This window comes from Ursus maritimus, unplaced genomic scaffold (genome assembly GCF_017311325.1).
Source record: "Ursus maritimus isolate PB19 unplaced genomic scaffold, ASM1731132v1 scaffold_2, whole genome shotgun sequence".
Classification (NCBI taxonomy): domain Eukaryota; kingdom Metazoa; phylum Chordata; class Mammalia; order Carnivora; family Ursidae; genus Ursus; species Ursus maritimus.
In genome coordinates, this window is record NW_024424452.1 from 8704885 (window position 1) to 8730207 (window position 25323).

Here is a 25323-nt window from a genome sequence, read left to right on the forward strand (position 1 = left end):
TGCACCCTCCGCACTCCCTTCCCCACAGGAGGGGCATTAGCACCCCCACTGGGCTCCCAGGGCTTTGCCACTGCAGCTACCCAGTCCCGATTCACAAAATGACATGGCAGTGACTGAGCAGAGCTCCTGCTGCCCCCTCAGAGAGGGAGGAGGACAAGGCCGGAGCTCCAGAGAGTGGCCTGTACCTCAGCACCTCCATCCAGGTGCCTGGAGCCTCTTTGTGTTCTTGCCCCTGTGCCCTGGTGGTTTGGGGTCTGTCCCACCCTGACAGGAGCAGACGGGGTCTGGGGTGAGTCTCGAGCTGGGAAGAAGCCTAGGAGCTGGGGAGATCTCCGTTTGGCTGTTTTCTGCCTCTTAGTCATCTGGAGTTCCAGAACATTCCTCCCCTCCAGCAAGAGGCTGAGCCGCAGCCCAAGCCTGGGGCTCCATCCTTGCTCCCTCTGGATTGTCCCTTGGAAGGGTTCAGAGTGGCCTCAGGGGCGGTGGTAGGACTTGAACTTTACAAAGTGTGTCATCCTTCCGCACCCCCCCCCCGACACAGCTGGCCACCGCGGAGCACCCCAAATGGGAATCTGGGCATGGAAGTAGGGCAAAGGGCACCAAAGCCTGTCGCCTTTGCTGAATTGGGGGCACATGAGAAAGTGGGAGAGGGTCTACACCCACCCTGAGGATGATAGTCAGGCACTGTTCCTGAGGTGTTCCCAAGATAAAGTGAATTTGGGGGAGAAAAGCAGAGAATGGGGACCACCCTGGGCTCTCTAAGGCACACAAGGGCCCAGCAGCAGGAGGTCAAGTGGAAAGGAGGCTCTCTCCACGGCACGGCTCCCAGGGCGAGACCCTCAGGACTTCTACTCAAAGTGGTGCTTCCAGAAAGCCCAGATTCCATGGGAGCCTGGGGAAACCACAGCCGTGGCCCAGTGGCAGCAGCATCTCTAGGGGTGGGGGGAGCACTTCCGGTGCCCGCTGTGTGCAGGTCAGGCCCACAGAGTAGCAGGGGGCAGCCAGGCAGGCCCATTGCAGCATGATGGGCAGCCACAGAGGGTTGGCCACGCACTGCGGTCACATGGCCGACATGCCCGGCCTGCCTGTTGGGGACACTGAGAGGGCTGGGGACCGCAGGTTCAAGGGGCAGGGAGTGGTACATGAGAACTGCTAGCTTGAGAAGGTCTTGAATGCCAGCCAGAACTGAAGGGCACTGGGGAGCCAAAGCCAGTTTGAGATGGGAGAGAAGATGGTCAATTTTGCGCTTTAGACAGATCACCCTGGGGCCAGAGAGTCGGGAGGAGGATGGATTGGAGGAAGTAAAAGAGAGGGCAGGGGGCCAGAGAGGCTGCTGTAGGTGTGGGGCGGGACCATGAGCTGGGCCAGGGCAGAGAGGGGGAGGAGGAAGCAAGATCATCTGCAGACTGAGGGGAGGGGGCGGGGGATCTCTGGCTGGAGGCTTGGAGGCCAGTTGGAGCCCCCTGGAGAGTTCCACCCGAGACGGGCTGTGGAGAACTCGGAATCCAATTCCCACACCCAGGGGAGAAGCAAGGAATCTCGCCCGTCTCCAGGAGGGAGTCCCAGGGACCGTCTCTCTCCTGCCCGGGACCACACCATCCAACCCTTGCTGTCCGATCTCCCAGCTCTACCTTCAGGTAAGAGATGGGGTTAGAACCGTGGAGAGGCGAGCCACTGCCCTTGACACTCTTCCCGGGGGCCCTCAGCCCAGAGCCAGGTACGCTGTGAGGCTAAGCCCAGGCCCCTGCGCATGGCCCAGGTGACCTGGTCTCAGAGGGCTCCGAGCCAAACCAAGGGTCCAGGGTCTCTCCAGGAGGGCACCCAGGCCTGACTGTGTGAGGTGGGTTTTCCCTTAGTAGCCACCCACCAGCCAGACCATGAAGTGGGAAATGCTCTCCGTCCTGCCTGCAGACGTGACACTGAACTTTCTCCAAGGCAGTCATCGCCGTGGGAATGGAGGTATGTGTGCTGGGGGTGGGGAGACAGAGGGTCCACACCTGTGCCGGCTCCATCAACAGGCAAAGGCCATATGTTATGGCCCTGGTGGTGAAGATACTTTCAGAAATAGAATTGGTGTACCAGCAGTGATTCCTATAAACGGTCTCCTGGGGTAGGTGCCCCTAACAGCCAAGTTGGGGCCCTTTTGGAATAGAAGATATAAAATTCCGGGGACCTAGGGGGGTTCTCATGTGCTCAGTACTGAGACATCAAAGCAGCGCTCTAATGCAAATTTTGAGTAATGAACCATCATTCTCTCCAAATCCTTTTATTTTTTATTATTTTTTTTTTAAGATTTTATTTTTATTTATTTGACAGAGATAGAGACAGCCAGCGAGAGAGGGAACACAGGCATGGGGAGCGGGAGAGGAAGAAGCAGGCTCCCAGCAGAGGAGCCCGATGTGGGACTCGATCCCGGAACGCCGGGATCACGCCCTGAGCCGAAGGCAGACGCCTTAACGACTGCGCTACCCAGGCGCCCCTCTCCAAATCCTTTTAAAAAGTAAAAAAGAGAGGCACCTGGTGGCTCAGTCGGTTAAGCGTCTGACCCGCTCAGATTACGATCTCAGGGTCCTGGAATCAAGCAGGCTTCAGCCTCTGGCTCTGTGCTCAGCAGGGAGTCTGTTTCTTCCTCTGCCCCTCCCCCTGCTTGTGCTCTCTCTCCCTCTCAAATAAATAAATAAATAAATAAATAAATAAATAGTTTAAACAAAAGTGAAAAAGGGGGCACCTGAGTGGCTCATTCAGTTAAACGTCCAACACCTGATCTCTGCTCAGGTCTTCATCTCAGGGTCGTGAGTTCAAGCCTGACGCTGGGCGTGGAGCCTAAGTCCAAAAAAAAAAAAAAAAAAGTAAAAAAGATTCATCTGGCCCAAGTTGCCATCCTGCAGGTAGGAAAGGGCAAACAAAGGTCCTTCATCTCTTTTGTGCCTCAGACCCCGTGGCAGTCTGATGAAGCCTAAGGACCCCTTCTCAGAATAACGTTTTAAAACTCATGAAGCAAATGCATTGACTTGCAAAGAAAACAAATTATACTGGAATTCAGCCAAATATTAACTATAAGAAAAAAATAATTCAAAGAAAAATTCGAACTTGTGATATGGTGATATACGTGCTGCTTTATTCACACTTCAAATGGCAAACTCTAGCAGCGGCTCTAATAGCCACCATAATTCCAAAGAATGACTAGTGTAATTCACACTTCAAAGTTTCTGCAACAACCGAGATCTGATATGAAAATATCCCTGACTTCTAGCTGTGCAGAAGCGGCAGGTGCGGCTAATACTGCTGTGGTTTCTCCTTAAATTGAAGAACTGTAACTTAGAGGTTAAAGACATAATTTTATCCCTATTCAAGTTCACGGACTTAGGGAATGATTTATGCATGAACCATCGCGGGCCCTCAGATGAACAGCCCTGCTCTGAAGAGTGAAGACAGGGGCACCTGGGTGGCTCAGTCGTTAAGTGTCTGCTTTTGGCTCGGGTCATGATCCCAGTGTTCTGGGATCGAGCCCCGCATCGGGCTCCCTGCTCAGCGGGAAGCCTGCTTCTCCCTCTCGCACTCCCCTTGCTTGTGTTCCCGCTCTCGCTGCCTCTCTCTCTGTCAAATAAATAAATTTAAAAATCTTAAAAAAAAAAAAAAAAACCGGAGTGAAGACAGGGGCGCCTGGCTGGGTGAGCCGGCAGAGCATGTGACCCCTGATCTCAGGGTCGTGAGTTCAAGCCCCGCGATGAGTGTAGAGCTTACATTAAAAAAAAAAAAAGGGGGTGAAGACAAATTACATGTATTTGAAATCGAATGTTCAGAAGCAGCAGAGAAACAATGACACAGTAGGAAATCAAGCACCTCCTATCCAAATAGCCCTCGGCTGGTCCCCCGTCTGTCCACCTTCGGCATAAATTAACCTACCAATTACTTGAACGTGATCAAGAGTTCTGATCTCGCAAAACAAACTGGACAAGGAGCCAGTCCTTAGAGGTGAAAGGAGTCTTGTGTGGTCTTGGAAAATGTTCTCTCACTGACCTTATTCTCCCTGTTTTAGACTGGCTAGGGAGAGCTAATTAAAAGTACAACAGTGGGGGGCGCCTGGGTGGCACAGCGGTTAAGCGTCTGCCTTCGGCTCAGGGCGTGATCCCGGCGTTATGGGATCGAGCCCCACATCAGGCTCCTCCGCTATGAGCCTGCTTCTTCCTCTCCCACTCCTCCTGCTTGTGTTCCCTCTCTCGCTGGCTGTCTCTATCTCTGTCGAATAAATAAATAAAATCTTTAAAAAAAATAAAAATAAAAATAAAAGTACAACAGTGAAAGGTCTTATGCCCATGTCGATTTAGGCACTATAACTTTCAACTGGGAGCTCTGTAAATTGGAAGATTACTTCTTTTTTTTTTTTTAAGCTGGCTCCATGCCCAGCGTGGAGCCCAACATGGGGCTTGAACTCACGACCCTGAGATCAAGAACTGAGCTGAGATCAAGAGTTGGATGCTTGGGGCGCCTGGGTGGTGCAGTCGTTAAGCATCTGCCTTCGGCTCAGGGCGTGATCCCGGCATTATGGGATCGAGCCCCACATCAGGCTCCTCTGCTGGGAGCCTGCTTCTTCCTCTCCCACTCCCCCTGCTTGTGTTCCCTCTCTCGCTGGCTGTCTCTCTCTCTGTCAAATAAATAAATAAAATCTTAAAAAAAAAAAAAAGAGTTGGATGCTTAACTGGCTGAGCCACCCAGGCGCCCCTGGAAGACTATTTTGTGACTTAATGAAGATTCAAATTTGGTGCTCATGAGCTTTAAAACATAGCAGCAAATCCATAAAGATGAAAGTAGATTAAGGGTTACTGAGGACTTGTGGGAGAGGGGAAGGTGTTGCTTAATGCGTACAAAATTTCCATGTGGAGTGACAGAAAAGTTTTGGACGTAGGCATGGTAATAGTTGCACAACATTGTGAATATAATTAATGCCACTGAATTGTACACTTAAAAATGGCTAGAATGAAAAAAATATGGCTAAAATGGTAAACTGGATGTGATTTATACATTTTTAATCCTTTTTTTTTGAAGATTTTATTTATTTATTTTTCAGAGAGCAAGACCACAATCAGGGGAGGGCTAGAGGGAGAGGGAGAAGCGGATTTCCTGCTGAGCAGGGAGCCTGATGTGGGGCTTGATCCTGGGGCCCTGGGATCATGATCTGAGCTGAAAGCAGACCCTTAACTGACTGAGCCACCCAGGTGCCCCATATATATTTTTTTTCTTAAGATTTTTTTAATTTTTAATTTTTAGAGAGAGAGAGAGCATTGCGGGGAGGGGCAGAGAGAGCAGGAGAAAGAACCCCAAGCACAGAGCCCAACACGGGGCCCAATCCCACGACCCCAAGATCATGACCCGAGCCAAAGCCAAGAGTTGGACGCCCCATCAACTGAGCCACCCAGGCGCCCCAGTGTGATTTATATTTTAACACACACACCACTCCAAATAAATTCCCATTTACACACAGCAGATTGGCAAAGACTGAAGTCATTCAGTGTCCTCCATGACCAAAATTGGATCGATGAGAATTTTTGGTTGAGTGGAAGAGGTATAAATTGGTATAGCCACTTGGAAAAGCTTTCTGTCAAGGCGCCCGGGTGGCTCAGTCAGTTAAGCATTTGCCTTTGGCTCAGGTAGTGATCCCAGGGGTCCTGGAATCGAGCCCTGCATTGGGCTCCCTGCTCAGTGTGGAGTCTGCTTCTCCCTCTCCCTCTGCCCCTCCCCCTACTTGTTCTCTCTCTCTCTCTCTCTCTCTGTCTCAAATAAGTAAATCTTAAAAAAAAAAAAAGAAAAGGAAAAGCTTTTTGGCATTATGCAGTAATGTTGAAGAGGTTCATATCCTTTACCCAGAAGTTCTACTCTTCAGCTTGTGTCCTAAAGAAATTCTTCTAACGTGCCTGACAACTTCTACGGGAATGTTCACAGAAGTACTATTTCTATTGCAAAAACCTGGAAGTAACTGAAATATCTACTGATAGGAGAAAGGATACGTACATAAAGGAACAGTCATATGATGGAATACTGTTCGAGCAATGAAAATGAATGAGCCACTGAGACATCCATTACCACGGATGAATCTCTCAAAATATTGATCAAAGGAGCAAGTTGCGGAAAGATGTGTACATAATATTCCATTTACACGAAGTTCAAAACATTCAAACCTAAATAATGTATTAGAGGCGTATACATCTACAATAAAACTAAAAAGGAAAAAAAAAACTTGACAAACACAAAAATCAATATTGCGGTTTTCCCTAGTGGGAACGGGTAGGGATGCAATGGTGGGAAGGCGCAGACTGGGGGTCCGGGGAAGATGGTACGCCGGTAATAATCTGTTTCTTAAGCTCAGTGGTAAGCACATGGATGGGCACTTCATTTTTTTCTTAATACCTGACTTTTGCATTACATATATTCTGTTGTGGATGTGGAATATTTTATAATTTTTAAAATGAAGTATGTGTAATCATTACTCTAATTGAGTTTTTATTTAATTTTTAAAGATTTTATTTATTTGAGAGAGAGAAAAGGTGGGGAGGAGCAGAGGGGAAGAGAGAGAGAGAAAGAGAGAAAGAGAGAGAGAGAGAAGCAGACACCCTGCTGAGCAGGAAGCCCCCGATGCGGGGCTCGATCCCAGGACCCAGGATCTCTGGATCATGACCTGAGCCGAAGGCAGGTGCTTAACTAACTGAGCCACCCAGATGCCCCATAAATTAACTGATTTTTTAAAGATTTTATTTATTACTTTGAGAGAGAGAGAAAGCACGAGCAGGGGGAGGGGCAGAAGGAGAAGCAGAAGCAGACTCCCTGCTGAGCTCAGAGCCCGGCATGGGGCTTGATCCCAGGACCCAGAGATCACAACCTGAGCCAAAGTCAGACGCTTAACTGACTGAGCCACCCAGGCGCCCCTAAACTAACTGATTTTTTTTTTTAAGTAAAAAGACAACCCACAGAATGGGAGAAAATATTTGCAAATCATCTAAATGGATAATGGACTAGTATCCAGGATATATAAAGAACTCTTACAACTCAACAACAAAAAGACAAATAAGTCAAATAAAAAATGGATACAGACATAGACATTTCTTCCAAGAACATTTGTAAGTGGTCAATAAGCTCACGAAAAGATTCTCAGTGTCATGGGTCATTAGGGAAATGCAAATCAAAACCACCATGAGATACCATTTTACACCCACTAGGGTGGCTAGAATCAAAAAACTGGAAAACAACGTGTGTTGGCAAGGAGGTGTAGAAATTGGAACTTTTCATTTATCGCTTGGAATACAAAATGGCACAGCCATTTTGGAAAACAGTTTGGCAGTTCAAAAAGTTAAACCGAGTGAGTTACCAAATAACACAGCAGTTCTGCTCCCAGAAAAATGCCCAAGAGAATCCAAGGCATATGTTCACAAGAAAAAGCATACATGAATGTCCAAAGCAGCATTATTCATAATAGCCAAAAAGTGATGACACCCAACAGCCATCAGGGGTTGAATGGATAAATAGAATGCATGCTATCCGTACGATGGAATACTCTTCGGCCATAGAAAGGAAGAGGTACAGATACAGGCTGCAACATGAATGAACCTTGAAAACATGCTAAGTGAAAGCAGTTGGACACAAAATGCAGCATATTGTAATGATTCCATTTGTCTGAAACGTCCAGAGTAAGCGAATCCACAGAGACAGAAAGTAGATTAGTGGCTGCCCGTGGTGAGGGGAGAAAAGGGAATAGGAAGTGATCGCTAGTGAGTATAGGATTTCTTTTGGGAGTGATGAAAATGTTCTGGAGTCAGAAAATGGTGATGATTGCTTGGCTCAGTGAATATACTGATAACCACTGAATTAGTTACAGTTTTAAACGGTGAATTTGATGTGAGTTATATGTCAATAAGGCTACTACAGAGATACATAATTTACAGATAAAGTTATTAAAGAAAACTTCTCACAAATCCCAAAAATAATTCTATGCTTGGAAAATGTGACTTCTTTGTGTAAAATTTCAAACATTTTTAAACCTCTCTCTCTCTATTTATATGCTATATTTAAACTTCAGCTTTTCATTTCTGTGTTTTAAAAAAAATCAGTGGGGCACCTGGGTCCTCAGTCACTTGAGCGTCGGACTCTTGATTTCGGGTTGGGTCATGATCTCGGGTCGTGGGGTCAGGCTCTGCGCTTAGTGGGGAGTCTGCTTGGGATTCTCTCTCTCCCTCTGCCCTCCCCCCCTGCTTGTGCTCTCCCTTTCTCTCTCTCTCTCTCTCTCTCTCTCTCTCGTGAATGAATGAATCTTTAAAAAAATAAGTGTGTGATGGTGCCCTGTCAAGGCAAAATATTTAAATATCTGGAGTAAACATGTAAAAAGCTAAAAGCTTTTACCCTTTCTAAAATAATCCACAGATCCCAATATTCAAAATTAATAAGGCTTTGCAAGGCCCCATATCTTGGGTTGGTTTATCAATTGCTAATCTTTATGTTTCGGGAATGATTTATTTGTGGAAAGAGACAGCCTTACTGAGGTGAGGTTACACTGAGATAAAAGAGAAGGACAAGATTTTTAGATTTTTGCACCAAAGTTAAAATAGCCTATGATGTCTGTTCTCATGACTTTTGCCATATAATAAATTATCTCAAAGCTTAGTGGCTTAAAGCAACAACAATCATTTCATTATCTCTCATGGTTGCTGTGGGTCAGGACTTCAGGAAGGGCTTGGCTGGAGGGTTCTAGGTCAGATATCTTATGCAGTTACGAACAAATCGTGGTTGGAGCAGAGCAGTTAGGGCTGGCCAGCCATCTCCCACTCTTTGAGTCGCCTAGGGGCCTCTCCATTTGGGCTGGTTGGGGCTTCCTTCCAACATGGCGGCCTTGGCGGGCTGTTAGATTGTTTCCATGGTGGCCGAGGGCCTCAAGAGGGAGTATTCTAGCAAGAAAGAAACTGAATTGCCTTACAAGCCTACCCAGAATTCAAAGGGAAGGGACTCAGAAGAATCTCTTAGTAGTAAAAATGGAAAACTTCTCGAAGAGCATATGAGATGGAAGATATTTTTTTATGATTTTATTTTTTTTTAAGATTTATTTATTTATTTTAGAGAGAGAGCATGTGTGAGTAGGGGGAGTGGCAGAGGGACAGAATCTCAAGCAGACACGGGGCTTGATCTCAGGACCTTGAGATCACGACCTGAGCTGAAACCAAGATTCAGACACTCAACTGACTGAGCCACCCAAAAGCCTCAATATTTTATTTTTAAGCAATCTTTACACCCAGCATGGGGCTCAAACCCACAACCCCGAAATCAAGAGTCTTGTGCTCTCCTGACAGAGCCAGCCAGGTGCCCCGAGATGGAAGATATTCTCGTAACATCGTTGGAAGATAGTGTCCATGGCTGTAACTCACATTTTTCTCTGCTGTGTCTTATTAAACTCTATACCACCAACCAAATTGATATTGTAGAGTTTATAAATAAAATATAAGGATGGATTGGCAACTAAAATGTGTAATAATCCAAGTGTGCTGGTAGAATCTTTTTATAAATCTTCTCAAGGAAATCAGATGACAGTATAAACATTTCATGGACTTACATAAGTTGTTTCAAGTAAACTTTCTCAGTACGGTTTTTTTATTTTGGTAAGATAGATATAACATAAAATGTACCATTTTAATCCTTTTTGAGGATACAGTTCAGTGAACTTGTCCATCCCCCCAAACGCAAACTCTACACCCAGTAAACAGCAACTCCCCATTCTCCCCGTGCCCCAGGCTCGAGATAGTTTTTTAAATATCGTATTTGACATGTTTCTCTGGTACTTACTGTTAATTTTACTCAACATTAGAGCAATTGGATTTTCTGACTGTCGAGATAGTTTTTTAAATATCGTATTTGACATGTTTCTCTGGTACTTACTGTTAATTTTACTCAACATTAGAGCAATTGGATTTTCTGACTGTTGTTTAAACTTTTTTAAATTTTATCTGCATTTAACTAAGGCCATGAAAACATTACATATAAACACTCAAAGTGCCTATGATAAAAAAAAAAATAAATAAACAGCAAAATGGAAATTAAAAAAAAAAGGGATGGGGGCACCTGGGTGGCTCAGTTAGTTAAACGTCCGACTCTTGGTTTTGGCTCAGGTCATGATCTCAGGGTTATGAGATCGAGCCCTGCATCAGGTTCCATGCTGGGCGTAGAGACTCCTAAAGATTCTCGTCCTCTCTCTCTCCCCTCCCCTGCTCATGCGTTCTGTCTCACTCTAAAAAAAAAACAGGAAAAAAAAAAAGAAATAAAGGATGATTTAAACATACCTCAAAAAATTTATACCTTGTTCTTAATTCTTATTCTTGCTTTTATTTATTACTAAAGCAAATACATTATACTTCATTATCTGGGCACCTAATTAGATGCCGTATACCTTCCAATATCCCAGTGACATTGAAAGACTAGACTCCTTTTTCTTTTCTTTTTTTTTTAAGATTTTATTTATTTATTTGACAGAGAGAGACAGCAAGAGAGGGAACACAAGCAAGGGGAGTGTGAGAGGGAGAAGCGGGCTTCCCGTGGAGCAGGGAGCCCGATGCGGGGCTCGATCCCAGGACCCTGGGATCATGACCTGATCCGATGGCAGATGCTTAACAGCTGAGCCACCCAGGCACCCCTCCTTTTTCTTTTCGAATAACAAACCTATAGACTTAAATGCTATAAACTTTGTTCCAGAGTATTTAGGCTAAAAATAAAATCCATACACACACACACATACCTTGTGTATTCAACCCGCGTATTAGATTGCATTAGTTCTTCTAAAGTTTATAATGAAATGATGATTAATGAAAGGGCAAAGCTAAGGTTCTAGACTTCTGCCTCAGTCAAGATGGGGTAGCATAGACCAAATATACTCTTCGTCCTCAAACAATACCATTCAAAACATTGGACGTTGGGCAGTGAACAGTAATGTCTAGAAGATGGGAAGCAAATGAGCTGAGCCCTGCAATGATCCCAGGTTACTGGAAAAAGTTTCTAGGCTGCGGTGCAGAGGGACAGGGAAGCCAGGAAGAGCCCAGCAGTCTCTCCAAGCTGAGTGCACAGAGGCAAAAATCTGGGAAATGAGATGAGCTCAAGTCTGCAGGGCAAGTAGCAGAAAGAGCGAGCTACACGGTGAGAGAATTGTGGAGACCTCTGGAGGCCCCTTCCTAAGTACTCAGTTGAGAATACCAAATGCACATTCAGCACATGATGTGAAGAAACTACCAGAGGCCAAAAAGAGAATCACCTGGAAGGATTAGCAGAACAGCATCCCGTGCCCACACAGACCAACAATAGGGCGTGATCCCAACAGCCAGAGTGGGATACCTCCAAATCCAGAGAACATTGGAGCACAAGGAAGGGTCTTGCACAAGGAAAGAATTAACCCTGGAAAAAACAGCCCTGCTTCCAATTCAGGTTTAAAAGCAAGACCCAAGGGGTGCCTGGCCGGCTCAGTTGGTGGAATGGGCGACTCTTGGTCTTGGGGTCATGAGTTCAAGCCCCACGTTGAGCATACAGATTGCTTAAAAATAGAATCTTTAAAAAAAATAATTTGAAGCAAGACCTGAAAGGAATAAACTCTCTCCAAGTAACTGAACTGTGTCCCAGTCAAGAATATTTAGAAGATGGGGCGCCTGGGTGGCTCAGTCGTTAAGCACCTGCCCTTGGCTTGGGGCATGATCCCAGAGTCCTGGGATCGAGCCCCACATCAGGCTCCTTGGATGGGAGCCTGCTTCTTCCTCTCCCACTCCCCCTGCTTGTGTTCCCTCTCTCGCTGGCTGTCTCTGTCAAATAAATAAATAAAATCTTAAAAAATATATATTTAGAAGAATAAAAAAAAATACCCAGCATCCAACAAGGTACAACTCACAAGGTCTGGCATCCAGTTACAAATTACCAGGAATGTGAAGCAAAAAAATATATATATCCCATAACAAGGAAGAAAATAAACTAAAAGTGATCCAGAAATGACACCAATGGTAGATTAGGAGACAAGGACATTAAAACAGTTCTTATAACAAGATTCTACACATTCCAGAAGCTAAACGAAATAGTGAATTTGTTAAGTAGAAATGTGGCATGTAGAACAGAGTGTCCAAATCCCGCTTCTAGAGATAAAAACAGTAAGGACTAAGAAGGAAAACACCAAAGATCTGATTAGTAGCAGACTGGGCATTGTAGAAGACGTTAGTGAAATTGGAGGCAAAGACACAGAAACTAGCAGAGGGGAGCTGGAGAAAAATTAACAGACCAGGGGCGCCTGGGTGGCACAGCAGTTAAGCGTCTGCCTTCGGCTCAGGGTGTGATCCTGGCATTATGGGATCGAGCCCCACATCAGGCTCCTCCGCTATGAGCCTGCTTCTTCCTCTCCCACTCCCCCTGCTTGTGTTCCCTCTCTCGCTGGCTGTCTCTCTCTCTGTCGAATAAATAAATAAAATCTTTAAAAAAAATTAACAGACCAGACACAAGAGGACAGATATTGTATGATTACACTCATTTGAAATATCTAGAACAGGCACGTTACTCAGAGACAAGAAGTAGATTAGACTTTACCAGGGGCTGAGTGGAGGAGGACGCAGGGATTATTGCTTAAAGGCTAGAGTTTCCGTTTGGGCTGACAAAAAGTTTGGGAAGATGGGATGCCTGGGTAGCTCAGTCGGTTAAGTGTCTGCCTTCAGCTCAGGTCATGATCTCAGGGTCCTGGGATCGAGTCCCACATCGGGCTCCCTGCTCAGTGGGGAGCCTGATTCTCCCTCTTCCTCTGACCCTCCCCCTGCTTGTGTGTGTGCGCGCGCGCTCTCTCTCTCTCAAATAAATAAAATATCTTTGAAAAGTTTGGGAAGAGTGTGGTGACAGTTGTACAACATCCTGAATGTAATTCATGCCACTGAATTGTCCAGTTGAAAAAGTTAAAATGGCAAGTTATGTATATATTTATATTTATATACATTATATATTATATAATAGACATATATACAATAGATAGTGTTTATATGTAAATATATATGCCTGGCTGGCTCAGTCAGTAGAGCATGCGACTCTTGATCTCTGGGTTGTGAGTCCAAGCACCACATTGGGCATGGAGCCTACTTAAAAACATAAAAATTGGAGGCACCTCGGTGGCTCTGTTGGCTAAGCATCTGACTCTTGATTTCGGCTCAGGTCATGATTTCAGGGTTGTGGGATCGAGCCCCACATCAGCCTTTGTGCTCAGTCCAGAGTCTGGTTGAGATTCATTCTTTCCCTCTCCCTCTGCCCCTCCCCACCGCTTGCACTCCAAACAAACAAATAAATAAATAAACACATAAAATGTTCTTTAAAATTAAAAATAAATAAAATTAAATAAGATAAGCTGTTTTAAAAATGAACAGAGCATCAGTGAACTGTGGGAAAACTTCATGCAGCTAAATATACATGAAATCGGGACTCCCCAAAGGAGAGGAGAGGAGAGAAAGGGACCAAAGTAGTGAAGAAATAGTGGCTGAAATTTTTCTAAATTGATACGAACTAAACCTACAGATTCAAGACATTCGGTAAATCCTAAGTGTAAGAAACGTGAAGAAAATTATATCAAGACTCATCACCATCAAATTGGGTAAATCAGTAATAAAGAGAAAATCCTAAAAGCAGCTAGAGGACAAAGACCGATAATCAGGCAAAAACTCACACGGGTACAACCGGATCCCTCTTGGTACGCTGTCATCTTTGTTTTGGGGGTCATCCTGTTGGGCAAGGATACGGGTTTTTGACACCTTCCCAGATCTTGCTTTTGCTCTCGATGTAAATGATAAATTGTCCGAATCTAAAAAGGTCTTGTTTCTTTGTTTTTCCCGCCCAATCTGTCAGCCCTGCATGATACCCCTCGGTGAGTCTGAGGTTGGGTCATAACCTGGCCTGAACTGGGACAGTGTTTTGTGGCTTACAGTAACCAGAGGACTTTCGGGGAACAAGCAGAAGGGACAAATAGCACCTGCCCGTTTCTGGCCATGGCAAGGCAACGATTACCCACTGGCTAAGGTTTGTTTTTTTGGTTTCTTTAAATCATTCTCCATCTCTGCTCTCAGATCTACTAGACGTCCTCTTTGAAATGTGAAAATGATGTCAAATGATTCAGCAAGTGTGTCTTGCTCACATGAAGCATGGGAGTTTTGTTTTCTGCTTTGCACAATAATTTTGATTCAGCATTGGGTTTGGGCTGAGACTAAGTTCTCTGGAACTCCGCCAACCATCCCCACTGCCCACCTCAGAGAACCTGGTCTCTAGCGTTTGAAGTCTTGGGCAAGAGGGCTTCCTTTGTGAAGCGGAGTGTGGTCCAGGTACTAGTTACCAGGAGAAACGGAGCGTTGTCTGCGGGAATCATGGTCTACGCAATGCAAGTGGCCGTCATGAGCTGGATAGCCTTCGATTCACCAGGCTGAGTGGTGGTTGGAGGCCGGGCGGACACAGTGCTACCGCCGAAGGGTGGAAATGGTACATTTGGGATCGCATTCGATCAGAGGACACAAGTAAAAGAAGCAAATAGGAGGCTCACTTCTCTTCCGGTGCACTAGCGCCGCTGTGTTTACCTTTGTCGGAAGGTATGGGCAGCATCCAGGACTCGCTCATCTTTGCAAACTGAAACTCTGTCCCCATTAAACACTAGCTCGCCATTGCCTTCCCCCAACGCCCTGAAAAGTGATTCTACTCGCTGTCTCTCTAAATTTGACTACTCTTGGGACCTCTTAGAAGGAGAATCCTGCAGCACTGTCTTTTGTGTCTGCCTTATTTCACTTAGCACAGTGTCTTTAAGGTTTACCCATGTGTCAGAATTTCTTTCTTTCTTGGGGCTCCTGGGTGGCTCGGTCGGTTAAGCATCCGACTCTTGGTTTTGGCTCAGGTCATGATCCCGGGGTCATGGGATTGAGCCCCCCATCAGCCTCTGTGCTCAGTGCACGGGTCTGCTTGGGTTTCTCTCCCTCCCCTTCCGCCTCTCCCCCACCTGCTCACGTGCACGCACTCTCTCTCAAATAAATAAGTAAATCAAATCTTAAAAAGAAAAAAAAAGAATCTCCCTCCTCTCAAGCCTGGCTAATATTCCGCTGTGTATGGACATACCACATTCGCTTATCTATTCCTCTGCTGGTGGACATGTCAGTCATTTCTACCTTTGGGTTATTGTGAGTCACAGCTGCTATGAAGATTGATGTTCAAATACCTGTCCACGTCCCTGCTTTCAATATTTTTAGGTGTATACCCAGAAGTCGAATTGCTGGGTCATTTGGCAATTCTATGTTTAACTTTTTTGGAGGAACTGCCATGCTATTTTTCATATCTTTTTAATTTTTTTTATCTATTTACCCATTTTATGTTTCTTCTTTCCTTCCTGAAGACCCAAGCTAGCATTTGGGATTATTTTCCTTCACTGGGCGTAGATCACTAGACTAGCAAGACTTTCTTCTTTGGGCACTTTATTTATTTTTTTTGAAAGATTTTATTTATATATTTGACAGAGAGCGAGGCAGTGAGAGAGGGAACACAAGCAGGGGCAGAGGGAGAGGGGGAAGCAGGCTTCCCACTGAGCAGGGAGCTCGATGCGGGGCTGATCCCAGGCCCCTGAGATCACGACCTGAGCCGAAGGCAGACGCTTAACAACTAAGCCACCCAGGTGCCCCTTCTTTGGGCACTTTAAAGATACCATCCCGTTTCCTCTGGTTTCTATAATTACTCCTAAGAAGTAAGCCATTATTCTTATTGTTCCCCTGAATTTAAAGTGTCTTTCTTCCTCTGGCTGTTTAAGAATTTTCTCTTTATATCTTTAGTCTAGTGAAGTTTGACTCTGGTATGCTTGGGATGGTTTTCTCTGTATTTATCCTGCTAGGGTTTACTAAGTTTCTTGAATATGTGGATTCGTATCTTTCATCAATTTTAGAAAGTTCTCAGCCAATAACTCTTCCAATAGGACTCTGGTGCCTTTTGTCAATCTTCCCCTGATTGCTCTGATTTTCAGCATTGACTTGCCTCCAGCTGCTGGAGATGGGAGTCTCTTTAAGTGTTGCCACGTAGGCACTCTCCCTGTGCTGGGCTCCACTGGCTGCCCAGAGTTTGTTATTTTATTCCTTCAAGTGAAGAAAAGCCAGCCAACTCCACAATCCATATGATTGCCATCGGCCCCACATCCTTTAGGATCTGAGGGTGCCACATACGTGGTACTTACCAAACCACCACAGGAGGTTCTTGGCAACTGTCATGCTACGTCCAGAGGAGCAGAGAGACGTAGGCAGTTGAGGGGTGCAGCCCTCGGGGTCTATGGTAAACCCAAAGGTAGGCCGAAGAGATGTGGGTTGTAGTTTCAATAGCGTTCTCTCTAGAGGATGACCAGATGGGCAATGGGGAAAGTTCTTTAGAGAGAAATACCAGCTAATAAATGCACAAGGAATGATAAAATGAGAAATTCAACGTCTCGTAGCACTCAGTGAGATAATGGATCCAGGAACGACCACTGCGGGCTGTAAAAACCATTAGGTCAGGTTTTTGGAACTTTATTATGGATGGATTAGCCTGCCAACTTCTAACCCCGATCAATCCTATCATGATGAAAAAGCAAGACAACCAGTCTCAACAGGGAACCTGAGGTGAGATGGTGGAAAGAACACAGAACCTCTGATGAATGAAACAAAGAAGCAAAAAAAATTGAACCTGAATTCAATCGGGTCTCTAGATCTAACTACAAGTTTATAAAATAAATTGTAATAATAAGGGGATGGATGAACATGTCAAAAGACACTTTTAAAAAAATGCATTTAGCTAAATCTAGAACTGAGAAATTCTATAGGAAAAACTATTCTGTTTTGGGGGCCTCTGGGTGGCTCAGTCGGTTGAAAGTCTGCCTTCGGCTCAGGTCGTGGTCTCAGGGTCCTAGGACTGAGCCCCACATCGGGCTCCCTGATCTGTGGGGAGCCTGCTTCTCCCTCTCCCTCTCCCTCTGCCTGCTGCTCCCCCTGCTTGTGTCCCTGCTCTCTCTCTCTGTCAAATAAATAAATGAAATCTTTTTTAAAAAGTTTCAAAAAAAGGAAAAAATATTCTGTTTCTTCAACAAATAATTGTAGTGGGAAAGAAAGAAGGGAGGGGAACTGACATAGGTAAGATGTAGGAGCTAAATGTAATCATCCAACGGTTAGAAAAAGGCATTTTTGAGACAATTGGGAATATTGAGACATTGACGGGGTATTAAATGATATAACAGAATTATTGTTAATTTTGTCAGGTGTGATAGTGGTATTACGGACTTTTTTAAGGTTCTTATTTGTTAGGGATACACCCAGAAGCATTTACAGATAAAACAACATGGTATCTGGAATTTGCTTTACAATATACTCCGGGGTGGGGATGGGGCAGAAATCAAAGTGTTGACAGGTGCTAGGTAATGAGCATGTGGGAATCACTTTATATTCTCTCTTCTTAGGACTAGTTTTATATCCACAATTAAACTGTTTTTATTAATAATGATTTTTTATTATATTATGTTAGTCACCATACAGTACATCCCCGGTTTTCGATGTAAGGCTCGATGATTCATTAGTTGTGTATAACACCCAGTGCACCATGCAATATGTGCCCTCCTTACTACCCATCACCGGCCTATCCCATTCCCCCACCCCCCTCCCCTCTGTAGCCCTCAGTTTGTTTCTCATAGTCCATAGTCTCTCATGTTTCATTCCCCCTTCTGATTACCCCCCCTTTCTTTATCCCTTTATTCCCCTACTGATCATTCTAGTTCTTATCACAATTAAACTGTTTTCAAAAGATTTTATTTATTTATTTATTTAGAGCACGAGTGGGGGGAGGGTCAGAGGGAGAATCTCAAGCAGACTCTGCACTGAGCACAGAGCCCGATGCAGGGCTCGATCTCACAACCCTGAGATCACGACCTGAGCCAAAATCAAGAGTCAGATGCTCAACTGACTGAGCCACCCAGGCGCCCCCACAAGTCAACTTCTTAAAAAGGCACAAGTTTGATGATGAAGAGGAGAGCACCTGCAGAGGGACATCGAATCTGGGGAGAGGGAGCATGTTTATTTGCTGATGGACAGACTGAGAAGCACAGAAGAAGAACTCCCCAGTGGGGCCAGTCCTGGAGGGTCCCGGGAAATAGGACGCCAAGCCCACGTGGCAGGTTTGACCTTGACAGTTATATTCCAGCCTGCATTAGCTGAGTGCCAGCTAGTGTCCTAGTCACACATTCCATCTTAATTGGCCCTTGCAACCATCCTATGAGATAGTGTCATTATTCCCACTTTAGAGGTCAGGAATTGAGGCTTGAAAAGATGGGTGACTCCCTGAGGTTCAGATAACCTGCACACGGCAGATCCTGGATTGAAACCAAGTCGTTGTGCTTCCAAAGCGTGTAGCTGTGAGATGGGGTGAAGGTGGTGGGAGTGGAATTTCAACCACTGGCGGGGAGAGAGGGGACAGCAGGTGCAGCCTTTGTGACTGCTGGCCACTCTTCCTTGCGAAGCCGGATGGGAGCTGTTAAGGACAGGGTGCCGGCCCTGCTGATCACACTGGGGCTGCCAGGGAGCTAAAGAGGAGTGAGTCACGCCCCTGGTCCAGATGATCTGGGCCAGCCAGTGAGACAGAGATGTGTCCAGAAGGAAATGCAGCAGGGAGAATGATCAGGTGTCTTACATGCCCCCCCCCCCCCCGCAGCAGCTTCAAGAGACACGGGTGCAAATACAGAGAGTGTGAGTTGACCTGAGCTGCATATGAGTCAGCAAAGGGCGGAAGTCTGCCAAATAAAGCTCGCGCAAATGCAGCTGCTACCGAGAGCCCCAGGAAGGGGAGGCCTCCCGGGACATGGGAGGCTACCTGCATGTCACCACACTCTGCACTTCACCATTGCACCTGAACTTCTACTCTCTGTGCGGCTCTACCCCGCCCCTGAGTCGAGTCCTGCTTCTGGGCCAGTTGCACTGTCACTGGGGTGACTTGGGACAGACGCTGGATGACCTGCTCTAGACAAACCATCTTGTCTACCTGGTGTTGCCGGCCCTTTGGTTGCCTTCTGACTCTCGTAGCCTGTCTTGAGTTCATGGTTGGCTAACCCGAGCCTGTTTTCTTCTTTCAACCCTTCCGAAGCAGTGCACAGAAAACAGGCCACAGAACAATTCTTACTTTCCATTGCTCCTAGGTCTTTCAAGGGCCATCGGGGCATGTAAGCCAATGCAGCACCTTCTACCTGAATCTCAGCTCCATCTGTCACGGGAGAAAGCATGAGTGATCACGTGGCAATTGCATGCCAGGGGTGGTCACCACCCCACTGACCCCTAGCACGGGGATCCCTACTGCAGCCTGCCCAGTACACGATCCCATCCCATAATCCCATCCCGAGGTGCTGCTTTCTTGAGTCACTTCCAGTGCCAACTGTCTTCGCCTGGATTCCATTCAGAAGTGTGAGTCATTTATTTTGGGAAGCGATCCCAGGGTGACAGAACATAGGGGACAAGGAAGATGGAAACAGGGAAGAAAAAAAAAAGCCAACCCGAGAAAGAAGGATTGAGCTGCTCTCTGCTGTGGGCGTTACGGGGCTTAAGCCAACTTGGACCCTCTGAGAAGCCATATAGAGCACCGTTCAGAACTTTCCACCCAGGGAGTGGAAGAGAGAAGCATTTATCCACCAATTCCTGTCCCCATTGGTCAAGCCTTCCACATGTCGCGTTAACTCCCCTGGCAAGTCCGGCTTTGGATCTGTGCGAGTACCCAGGGGGCCCCCGGGCTTGAAGCAAGAGCTGTGCTGTGCCCTGGGGGGTGGGGTTAGGGCAGCAGGGGCGGGCAAGGCCCCGACTAAAAGTCAGGTTGGGAAGATCTGAAGCAAGGCACAAGAGCAGTGAGGAAAGGCAATTTTTTCATTAAGTGATTCTGGGGAAACCAGATATTGGTACGTGGAAAAAATGAAGTGAGTTCTTGAGTTTACATTCACCCGCCGGAAAACAGCTTTAGGTAAAATGGCAGGTCCAAATGGGAAAGGCAAGCCAGTAGAGCGCTCATGGATAACAGGGGAGTTTCTTCGTAACCTTGCGGTAAGAACAGATTTATAAAAATAGGACACAAAAAGCCCTAAAGAGAGGAAATGGTGATATATTTGACTATACTCACATGAAGAGCTCCTTTTTGACAACTGATGTTAGTAAGCAAGAGAACAGGTGAGCACAGAGTGGAAGGGGGATGCCTTCTGATTGATTCCAAGTATGCAGAGCTCCAGAAGCAGCACCGACCACGTGAGTTTAGAGGTGTATGGTTAGGCGGTGAAAATATAAAAATATAAAGAAAAGGCAGAAAGCGATTACCATTTAAGCCAGGAGAGTGGCTACCTCGGGATGGGGGGGGGGGTCGTGATTTGGAGAATCAGGAGTGGCCTGTGGTGTTCCAATTCTTGATGGGAATGGAGTCATACAGGTGTCTGCTTGGTGATCGTTCAGTGAGCTGTGTTCTGTTTTTGTACATTTTTTTCTGTGTGTGTGTTTCATTTCACGATATAGAAGTTTTTTAAAAAGAGTGTTACCTCAGAAGGTGTTTTGTGACAATGACACGAGATATGAGTAGGACCCCATCACAAAGAGCTTGGCATATGGGCAAGTATCCACCAAGGTGAGCAACTGTAATTATCATCGGATTGGGGGGATTTTGAATGCGACCTGCCCTTGCCTGTGGAACCCTGCAGAAGATTTGTGGGTGGTCCGCATACTCACAGGCGGCCACCCAGGGAAGGTGTGTGGGGCACGGGAGGGGCAGGCCATGTCAGGAGTTGAGAGATCATGGGCCGGCCTCAACAGGGCAATGCCTCTCTCCCACTGGGTGATTCCCCTAACCTGGGGGAGGGGGGGTCCAAGTTAAGGAATAGGAAGATATTTTAGTAAGTCAGACTGGGACGTCTGGAGAATGGGGTTGTGGCAGCGGCAGCTCTAAGCACCTCCTATCATTGCTCAGCGTGGCCTGGGTGAGAAGGGGCCCCGGCCTGTGGGTCCCGACCTGCCTCAGCTAGAGCAGCCAGGACCCTGCCCTGTGCACAGGTGGGCCCAGAGACAGAAGCACTGCAGTTTCCTCCACACTGGCCTCTGGGCTTCGGAAAGCCAATTACTGTCACCCAACCCCTGAGCCCCCGACTGGACGGGACAGAGCAGGGCAGATTTATAGGATATGAGCTGCCTTGGGTGGGCGAAGTGGGCTCAAAGGGGGTCATGCTCCCCAAATCCACCCAGACAATAGGTCAGCACCTCGGCAACTTGGCAAGGTGACTTGTTTATTATGTCAAGCGTATTGAAGTATCATTTTCATGCAATTAAATTCACCCTTTGTAAGCATCAACTTCCGTGAGTCCGACAAATGTGTATGTTCGCAGAACCACAACCCCAGTCTAGACATACGACAAGTCCATCACCCCAAAAAGTCAATTCCCTCCTCCTGCCCTTGGCCCCTGGCAGCAACTGAGCTGCGTTCCGTCCCCCTCATTTTGGCTTTTCTGGAATGTCAAGTAATGAAATCATTCAGAAGGTTGTAGCCTTTTGAATCTGGCTCCATTCGCTAAGCATAATGCTTTTGAAATTCATCCATGTGGTTGCAAATATCAATAGTTCCTTCCTTTTTGTTCCTCAGCAGTACATCACCGTATGGGTGTGTCACAACCCTACGGTCGTTTGAGTTGTTTCCGGTTTGCGGCAGTTATGAACCGAGCTCCTGTAAGTATTCACATACAGGTCTTTCACTGGACGTACATTTTCAGTTCTCCAGGGTAATGCCTAGGAGTGAGATTGCTGGGTCGTACGGTACATGTATGTTTATCTATTTTTTTTAAAAGATTTTATTTATTTATTCGACAGAGATAGAGACAGCCAGCGAGAGAGGGAACACAAGCAGGGGGAGTGGGAGAGGAAGAAGCAGGCTCATAGCGGAGGAGCCTGATGTGGGGCTCGATCCCATAATGCCGGGATCACGCCCTGAGCCGAAGGCAGACACTTAACCGCTGTACCACCCAGGCGCCCCTATGTTTATCTTTTTAAAAAAGATTTATTTATTTATTTTAGAGAGAGTGTACATGCATGAGCTGGGGGAAGGGCAGAGGGAGAGAGAGAATCCTCAGGCAGACTCTTCATTCGCTGAGCATGGAGCCCAACGGGGGGCTTGATCTCACGACCCCAAGATCATGACCTGACCCGAAGCCAAGAGTCGGAACTCAACCGACTGAGCCACCCAGGCGCCCCTGTATGTTTATCTTTATAGGAAACTGACAAACTCTTTTGCCAAGTGGGTGTATTTCATCTCCGTTTGATTCCCCTTGCTGAAACTGTTCTCGGCATCGACAGCAGGACTATAGTGGAAAGACCACCGATTCCATGACTCGCTAATTCCATGAGAAAGTTAAATCATGGAATAGTTGTAAACATTTTTGTTGTTTTAGTTCTTTATGTAGCAACCACAACTCAAAGGATTAAAGGAGGAGTGTCCACCCCCTAGGGTGACTAGCTGTCCCAGTTTACCCAAGAGTCTCCTGCTTTTAACACTGAACGCCCTGCATCCTGAGAAACTCCTCAGCTCTGGGCCCAAACTGGGATATGTGGTCACCCTACTGTTGAATATCAGGGCACTGAACATCGGTCACATTGTTTTATTCACAAGCGTCAAGGGGGGTTGGTGTGCCCCCTATTCGTGCATAAAGAAACAGCCTTCAAGAGGTTAAGTTGCTTCCCCAGCCCACAGTCCAGAATAGGTGGAGCCAATCTTTGGCACCAGGTCAGCCAAACTCCAAAGCACTGTCGTCCTGGGCCTGTGGGGCACAGGCCAGCAGGTGCACCCGGGTGGAGCTCTGCTGCCCTCTGGTGGCAGAGGAGGTGGTGCTCGGGGTCTGAGTCCACACTTGTGGGGCAGCCGCTGGTGGGAGCCACCGAGCAGGACCTCAAAACTGGCCTCAGCCCTAGAAGGGGGCCACATGGAGGGACCCCACCAAGGCCTGCTGGGGGCCATGGTCTTTCCATTCCTAAGACTCGTGATCAATCAGGCCCTCACAGACCTGGGCCCAGAGTGCTGGGTTTTGAGTCTGTGTGACCCTGAGCCTGTCTCTCACCCCTCTGGGCATCAGTTTCTTATCTGTAAATCAGGATGGTAAACATGTCGACACACTTAGACTAGGCTTGGACACTGAGGATGTCATTACCAGCTCCATCGCACCCACATGCCCCCCACCCTTGTGCTCTCATTCACTTCACTCATTCATTTCACTTCCACCCAGGAGCTGTCTGCCAAACACCAGCTCTATGCCAGACCTGGAGGTGGGGGGTGACAGGGGGATGGCTGCTCTCCGGCTCTTTACTCTCTGCTGATCTGCCATCTCACATGTTCATTCATTCATCCGTCCCCTGGTTATCTCGTTTACACATTCACCCATTCTTTCTTTTTTTCAGGCAGTTGTCGACCCCCCTCTTTCCTCCTTCCCTAATTCCTCTGTTTTGCAAGCATTCTGGAAGCACCACTCTACTCTAGGCCAGGATTAGATGCTGGGATTTCAGCTCAACCCTCCTCCCAGACTTGTGGGTAAGCAGATGGTGAGGACATGCTGTGCTAACTACCATATGCCAGCCATCGGGACCCAGAGCAGGGAGAGCACCAAGAAGAGAGCAGCTAACTGCCTGGAGAAGGGAATGGGGATGGTGTGGTGGGGTGGGGGGAGAGGGTTATCAGAGAAGGCTTCATGGAGGAGGTAGCATTTAAGCAAAGCTAAGAAGGGTGCGTGGGAGTTCTCGAGGAAGGGAAAGACACTCCGAGTAAAGTCTTTTTTTGTGTGTGGCACTTTTGGGGGAAAGTGAGGTATCTGGGTGGTTGGAGTGTATGATGTAGGGTCATGTGTCCATGACCACACCCCAGCCAAGCCCTCCAGAGGTTCCAGTGACAGACCTGGGCCGGTTGAGGACTTCTCCTAATCCATCACCCTTGGTCACTGGAAAATCACCTACTCTCAGTGGCCTACTCTCTGAATGGCCTTAGGGCAATAACATGACACCCTGTCATGGGTCACCTGGCCGGCCCGGGACATTCAGTGCCCAGGATTGCTGTCCTGGGCTGAGCAGGCTGTGAAAGCAGCAGCAACAGTGGTACCTAAGGTGCCTGGCCCCCAAGATCCTGTGGTCATCCAGTAAAAGCTAATTGAGTACTTGCTGTGAGCCAGGCGTTGCCCCAAACGTCAGAATACAGCAGTGAACAGAATATCCACTCTTCAGTGGGTGACAAATGATAAATGAGAAAACCAGCAAGTGTGAAGACCACCAGAAATACACCTGTAGTTGAAAATTTGGTTCTGTTGCCTCTTTCGAGGAGGAAGACTGCACTTACTTCAACAAGGGGATGTGAAAGAGGACTTATTATAAGATTTGGGCTTGGGTGAAGTGACTTGGGGGAGGGTTCAAGCAAGTGGGTTTAACTCTGGATTAGATGCTGTCAGGAAGCGGCACAATTCGATGACTGGCTGTCTTCATAAATATTTAAAGCGAACTGAGGCTAATGCTTTAAAGAAGCCAGCAGTTACTCATAAGAGCCAGAATGAGGAAAACGTTTGGTCTTTTTGTGGTTCCAACAATATTCCCGTTTGCATCTACGTTCAAACATGATTACAGAGCAGCCTTGTTTATGCCTCACTCCATCGTGGTGACAGAATGGCCTTGTGTGCTGTTGGTGTTCTGGGAAATTGTTGATGTCCAAGAGGAGGACATCAAGGCCTAGCTGTGAGTGCCAGGCTAGCTCCTAGATGGGAGGGGCCCTTCCCTCTTTCTCATAAGAAAGGCTCTCATTCATTCGACCCTTGTAGATTTTCTGAGTGACAGGTGCAGAATAATTCGAGGAGGACAAAAGAGACATGGCCCCAGTCCTCAGGGAGCTCAGCGACAAGTCTGCGCTCTCTTAAACAGATTGTCTGAAATGGGAGGGAGAGTGGACCAGACCCAAGGAACCGCCAGGACAAAGACCCGGGGGCGGGAGGGGATGCTGAGAGCCATTAGCAGGGCTGCCGGCGGAGCCACGACGCGCACGCGGACTGGAGAGGTCGGCTAAGGTCGAACCCTCGGGCGTGCAAGGCCACCTCTTCCATAGGAACGTGGGCGCTCTGCTGCCCTGATTTGCTCAGACACAGGAAATGAAATCAAGCGGCTTTGATCATGGTAACCCACCCGGCCACTAGCTCATGCATATTCAGTAGCCTGCTTCCGGCTTGCGACTCCGCCCCAGCCCCGCCCTGTTAGCGGACTGCGCTTGCGCTGCGGGCGCGCGGCTCTGTTG

The 25323-nt window shown here is 47.0% G+C and overlaps 1 long non-coding RNA gene across 1 annotated transcript; it reads left to right on the plus strand.

Annotated features, from left to right (window-relative positions):
• The first annotated feature begins 21394 nt into the window (after positions 1-21394).
• On the plus strand, positions 21395-25309 carry LOC103670136. Its single transcript, XR_570495.2, has 3 exons — positions 21395-21740; positions 23460-23589; positions 24857-25309. It is a non-coding gene; the product is annotated as an uncharacterized LOC103670136 (long non-coding RNA).
• The last annotated feature ends 14 nt before the right edge of the window (positions 25310-25323 follow it).